Below are 7,543 nucleotides of genomic sequence, written 5' to 3' on the forward strand. Positions count from 1 at the left end.
CTCCACCTGATTTAATAATCGTTGTCTTTTCTTGGTAGGTTCGTAAAAACTTTGGTCTTGTCCTTATCTTATTTGGGACAGTTTTGACCTTGTATCAGTTTGATTACTTTGTTATGTTTTCTCCATGGTATGTTTATTTACTGTACTAGTATTTTATTTGCTAAAATGAAATAATCTAATAATGGATTTATTCGGGATTATTAATGGATTATGGGACGGGGTAGCCTAGTGGGTAGAGCTTTGGGAAATCAGCCACTGTGGGCCCTTGAGCAAGGCACTTAACCCTCTTGGTTCCAGGTGCCCCTTCACTCTGACCCCAGCTTCCAAACAAGCTGGTATATGCTGAAAAAGAATTGCATTGTACTATTTGTGTGTATATATATATATATATATATAGTGTATATACAATTTATATATTGTATATAAATATAGACATTTCATTCTATTTAAATTGTAGTGTAGTTGCCTGCATTTCTCTACATGACAGTTTAGTGTAACTGAGCTACATTTTTCATATGGTAACTAACTATATTTTTAAAGCTTGCCTAACAATGGCAACACACACAAAAAATCACACACCTCGTGATCTGTTTTCTGCTGCGCTTGCTAAACTGCTGCGCTGTACCGGCGTGTGTCTTATGAGCCCGTCGGCTTGCCGAGGCCACATGACGGCAGGAATTCCACGCTGCTTTGGCCCTGATGTAATCCCTAATACAGGCTTTCAGGAAGTAGGGGAAAAACATGCGCCTGCCAGCTGGCACTCCCAGCCTGGCCACCGGCATGAGTGCCTGTACACACCTCTGACACACTACATGCTCACTGATTCATATCACTATACAGAAAATAGACTGGTATAGAAGATTCAACTTTTCCACGGTGCTGGGTCACGGAGTGATAGAAAAGCGAAGTAATGACCTAGAAATATTTCATGTGGCCAAACAGCTGAGCAGAAATCTATTTTGCTTTGCTTTTTTACCATCACAACACTATTGTCTCATCAACTTCCCGTTTCCTAAAACATCACCAACCAAACACAAAGGTCACATGTGGTGAATAAAGCACCGGAGGAATCAGGATGGATTTACAAAGAATTAAGCAATAATTAATACCAAGCTATTATTCATGAAATACCAAAATAAGAAAGAAAATAGAAGCTGGTGATAAAGGAACACATAGCTAGAACAATTTACGGAACATGACTGGGCAATAAGCATGTATAGGACACTGACCTCAGTGCATAGATTAGTCACACACACACACACAGACACACACACACACACACAGACACACATTTGCCTCATTCCACCACACTGTACAACAGCCAATCCTTCTCATATACAGCTTATGACATGACAAATATTTCCCTCCTGCTATTTTCAAATTTCTTCTCTTTGTATTTAAAATTTTATTTTTATTATTTCCTGACATATGCCCTCCAAGTCCAGGCTCAAATCTCAGTTTTGCTATCAGCCGCCTACACGTCTACACAGACATGATTGGCTAAGCCTTGGAATAGATAGGCGCCCTGTCCAAGGGGAATTCCTGCCTCATGCCGTGTTTTCCTAATTGTGAATCGGCACAGACCAAGGTTCAACTTTAAGGTGCAGCTTCTTTGTGCCCTCCCTGTATTTGTGTGGGTTTTCTCCAGGTACTTTTGTTTCCTTCCACCTACTTATGAGTAGATTGGCTAGTCAAAAATTCCCTCAGGTGTGATGAAATGAGGATTACATGGGTGGTGCAATGAGATGAAGCGGATCTTGACTGCCACCCAGTCCAGGGTACAGTAAAGCTGTCAAGAAAAACTTTACTTTACCAACGGCATCTCTATTCATTTTGATTAGACCATGTAGTTGTCGCTTATAATTAGTAAGAAATATACTTTATTATTATGCCATAGCAAATAAAATTATCCAGTGTGTTGTGCAAATACAGACCACAACTAATGTTAACAATACTGGCTTAATTAAATTGATATTATACATTGTTTTGATTATACAGATGAAGTCTTTGATAAAAAGCACAATGGGGAATTTTCCATGGATTACGGTTACTGCACGGCTGCGTCCAGCAATAAACACCCAATTCAAAAATTACTTCTATAAGAGGACTTTAATCCATGCTTTCAAGCCTCAAATGACAAACAAGGGACAAACTTGCCACTGTTTCCCTAAAACTGAAAGCTGTAAGGACTCTTAGGGGAAGCCAAAGTGCAAAAACTGCATTCCTAAACAGTATCAGTTACCTCATGAGACTGGTGATCAATGCAAGCTCTATTTGTAGATCTGGAGTGCATTAATAATTTAAAAGCCCACCTTTCAGCCAGAGAAATAAACTGTAAGCATCACTGCATCGCTACTGGCAAAAACTCAGCACCTTTACAAGTGCACAGCTAGAATATTATGGCCGAATGGTGTATGGTTGGTGGCCTTCACAATAATGATATCTCAAATTAATGCAATTAGCGACGGAACAATCTAACAGCTTACACACTTTTATTGTGTGCCGTGAGCATACCCACAGCTTAAGTCGTTTAGGAGGAGATTTTCTGTGAGTACTTAGAAATAACAGCCTTCACGTTATTTTAATCATTTTAATTAAAATAACACAGGTCTGCATTTACCAGGTCACATTACATCTTTACTACAATTTCATTATACAGTAGTGTGATCAGTGTATGTTTGTTTGTCCATATTATGCAGTGTTATGCAATCTGATATTTAATATAAATGATATGGCCAAAAGTATCTGGACACCCCTTAATATATTTAAGGTGTTTCAGGTGTAAAAATCAATTATATTAAATAAATGATAATATAATACAATAATTATGTAAATTTGTGTGCAACTGTGTTTAATTTTGTATACAATTATATAGATATGTTGCATTATGTTTCAGTATCAAGGTACAACTTCACTTATTATCTTATAATAACTGCACTAATGTTGACATTAATGCTTTAATCTCCGTTATATAATTAGGATATTTAGCATATTTAGTTAGCATTTGTAATAAACTGTTAACTACCAACATTATGTAAAATATACATTTTAAATGCTGAACTTGTACTGCTCTTGTTTTTTTTTTTTTTTTTACATTATTTTACATTAATAAGACATTATCTGTTAAGCTGTTTTTAAACAATAAATCATAAGAACTAAAGATTTGATATAAAGCTCAGTGACGTCAGTTATATTTTGATGGAATGCTATGTCGATTAATGGTTAACTGTCTAAGAATGATATTTAGTTATTGGTTAAAAGTATGACACTTTTATTCAAAGAAACATAAAATTGTGTCCGTATATAATCCAAGCAAATAAGGGCTAAGAGCCTTGCTAAACAGCCCAACAGTGAAAACCTAGTCCAATACCATAACTGCTGAGCTACCAATGCCTAGAACTGAACTTGCAACCTCTCCGTTTTTTTACGTTCTATGTATAGACAGATAGATAGAAAGATAAATAAATAAATAAATAAATAAAAGTAAAATACTGTATGTGCTGAGTCAGCTTACCTATTATGCCAGTGTTAGCAGTTCTTCCTCTCTGTGCTGAAGGAACAGATGAACTGTCTCTGTGTGACTGTGCCGATGGTAAAGTCTGGGGTTTTCCACTGAAGGGACATGCACCGACAAACGAGCTGCCGAATTAAAAACACAAACCACATTCACTGATCACACATTCACAGTAAGCCTGATTAGGTAGGACTTTTTTGAAGTTGGACTTTTCCAGTAAGCATTTTAATTTCCTCTGTTTCTTAAATCAAAACTCTTTGTTTAGGGAAGGGAAAGAGGGTGGTGAAGGTGACAGCAGGTAAAGAATCGTACTTTAATGGCTATGACAAAAACAACCGTGAAAGAAATATGAGTTCATGTCTAAGCATAAAATGATACGATTCTAACAATTCCATTCAATGCGCTAGGCTTTTATCTGAGCTAACTTACAGCAGAGACAGTATACAGTATTTTGTACTGTAATTGTGCTTTAAAATGCAGGAACGCAATGCAAATATCCACAACAGGCTTTGAAAATGAATGATTAAGTATACATTCAGCTGTATCTAGCTGCAGTTTAAATGTACACTTCAAATAACAGGGTTTGAATTTACACCTTCATTAAAAATACTAAATTGTACATTAAAATTACCTTTACACACTGTGGTTAAATTAGGTCCTACACTTGGATCTGTCAGAGTTATAATGTTATTATATTTGAATATGTGCATTAATATTTAATAATAATTGAGCTAATCATAGTTTTTTTAAAATTAATTAATAGTCAGTCCTGTATTAAACATCATACAGTTTAATGCAGTGGCTTAACAAACAATCAAATTACTGCACATCATATTTCACTCACTACTTTATCTTAATGCATTTGAAATTTAGACATTTGTACTGTGTTTTTTTTTTTTTTTTGAAAGGATCTATCAGTAATGTGACTAAAAATTTAATTAAAACGCAACACAGCCAAGCCCTGGCATGTGTTTTTACGTTTTTGTTTTTTAATTGCTTAAAAACCTCCTAATCCTTTAAAAATATAATATGTAATAATATAATACTTTTATTGTTGTAAAGCCTGTGTGAATTTCTGTAAAAGTTTGTCTATCAGTAATAAATTCAATAAATTACCACTGCATTATACACTTACGTGTACTTTAATAAAAAACCTATCTGGTACATATATTTATTGATTATTTTATATGCTAGACCTACCATACAGATTAGATTTGTAGGGACACAATTACTGACTGTATCTTTAGCTCATTGCACCTTTATGCCATTTATCGATTAAATAAGATTTCATAGGACCCACACTGACCAGATATATTTGGGTGGTGGACCATTCTCAGCACTGCAGTGACACTAATATAATAACGACATTATAGTGTGTGTTGTTCTGATATGAGATTTTTAAATGCAGAAAAGTTGTTTAGATTTTTGAACACCTCCGTGTCAATGCTGTTAGGAGAACAGTGCTCCAACCAAAAATTCCCCAAAAATCCAACTGCGTCCTGTGATCACAAGGTGTCCTTTAATAAAAGAACAGAGAAAGATAACACACACTGTGTATGAACAAAGAAAACAGCTTGTCTTTAACTGTACACCTGCACCGAGTACTAACAGGGTATGCGTTCCTAATAAAGATACACTCACACCAGTATAACATGTAATAACATGTAAATATGTTAGTGTTAATGCAGTGCTGGGAATGGTCCAATAATTGTCAGTAATCGGTTAAAAAAAATAATTGCAAAATTTGCATCCCTGTGTAGAATGAATATAAGCATTACTGATTATAATACATTATAGTAACTTTCAGTGTTGATAATGCATATACTAATGTTAAAATGATTATTTCAGTAAGAGCAGTTGTTCAATATTACAATTATTTAGTTGTGCTTGTGGTTTAAAAATAATTGATATGTAAAAAAAATAAATAATATATTTTTAATGACACTGTTTAGTCAGTCAGTTTAGTAAAACATGAAAATTAATAGGCGGCACTTATTGTTGTATTGTTATATTCCTTACTATTGTGATTATGGTTCTTGTGCATTTAAAAGTTATGTGCTCACCACTAACAACAATTTGGTATTTACGTAAATCCGGCTTTTTTTAAAAAGCTGAAGGGTCATTGTGCATCTATGTGCATAACACCAAAAAAAAGCAAAAAAGGTTAATAAATATAATTTATTATTAAGCTTTTAATTAAAATGTACCTTTTTAACCTTGAACACTTTGTTTGATGTGTGGAAAATGACATGATGTAAAACCTCTATGTCAACTCTGTAAAATGCATTATCAAGGAACATGTGATACACTATTTTTAAGATTTATATTATGATGCTCTAGTTAATTAACCAAACCATGATTAGTTGCTCATCCTATTTAACAGCTGTCCAGATTAGAAACATTTTGCTTTGTTTTTAAGTTTTATACTCTCGCTTATAATAGATGCTACAATATATAACTTCCTACATTTACTGTACTGTCTTTGTGCTGATGAACCATGCATAGCCTCATTAATGCTGCCGCATTGATTCTTAGAAGTTGAGTCACAATGAAATCCGGTTTTTGCTGGCTGTTTTTCATTACATGAATAGTCAGGCTTAATATTGTGAGTTTTTATTTTATACAGTCATTTCTGTTGTTAAAATTATAACTAAAGATATTAAATTAAGTCTTCACATAAACTAGAGGCTCAGAAGTTATGGTACTGAACTAGTAATTACATTATATAGTAATTATATACTGTATTTCTAATTCAAGCCAAAGCTGCCACTGTTGAGTCCCTAAACAAGGGCGTCATCAACTGCATAGACTGTAAACGAGATCTACTCTGTAAAATCACTATTCACAATAAAATTTAAGGTGATGTTTAATTTTACTTATTATTGTAAATAGGATAAACAATCTGTAGAACACGATGATGAAACAACTTCAAAGCAAGTGTATCACTAGACTAGAAAAAAAGAATCTGAAAGCACAGAAATGAGTTGTCTTGTTTACATTTCTCCAGCTAGTTACATTTTGACAACCACATACATTTGGCTGTATTGTGTAGGTGTTTGTACCACAACAAATTACCAGGTAAATGTTTTTACATACACTTTTATGGTGTTAATTTTACTCCCAAGTTATCTTTATAAATAAATGAACAAGGTAAATAAACATGATAAATAAATGCTGTTGCACAAATTACAAGTTCAAAAGTTTAATTCACAAAATGTAATGTGCAATCAACACTGGCAGCTTTAGATCAACAGTCAGACTTGAATACATCTAATCAGCCTAGGAGTGGCACAGTGGTGCAGTGAAGCACACAGTCTATTCACAAGATAGGAATAGGAAGGGACTGGGTTTGATTCCCCAGCTGGGCACCCAGTGTCCTTTTTGTGTGGAGTTTGTTTTTCCTGTGTCTGCAACGTGTTTCCTCCAGGTCATTAGGTTTCCTTTCACAAGTCCGAAGACATGCATTCAGGCCAACCGGAGCTACTTGAAATTGCCCCAGAGTGTGAGTGTGTGTATGCCCTGTCTGGGGTGTCTTCTAACTTTTGCCCAATGAATTAGACCCACCGTGACCCTGACCAGGATTGGTAAAACAGACAGTGAGGTAATGAATAAATGAATGAATGGGCTACATCCTGCAGTACTATGCCGACTATTATGGTATTAAATATACTTAGTGTTACATTCATCCTACTATAAATGCTCGGAATGCCAGGTAGTTAAAATAATTAACTCTCCAGAGTGTTATATTACATATTCTACTGTAGAAAAAACACATATTTTATAAATCCTATGATTTAAATTAATTTAAACTAAGTGTTTAATGAACTTTTAGTGTACAGTTAGGCTACATGCATTGGAACTTCAATTCTTAGTTTTAATTTAAGTTAATGTCAACTTCTAAAAGTTTTGAATTAGGTTATATTACTGTCCACTCAGTACAAAATAAAATTAACATACAGCTGAACTTTAACTGCATTTAATTTTAATTTACATACACACGCACTGAATTAAAGTATTACTAACTTTTTG

This window comes from Trichomycterus rosablanca, chromosome 19, assembly GCF_030014385.1.
Source record: "Trichomycterus rosablanca isolate fTriRos1 chromosome 19, fTriRos1.hap1, whole genome shotgun sequence".
NCBI lineage: Eukaryota > Metazoa > Chordata > Actinopteri > Siluriformes > Trichomycteridae > Trichomycterus > Trichomycterus rosablanca.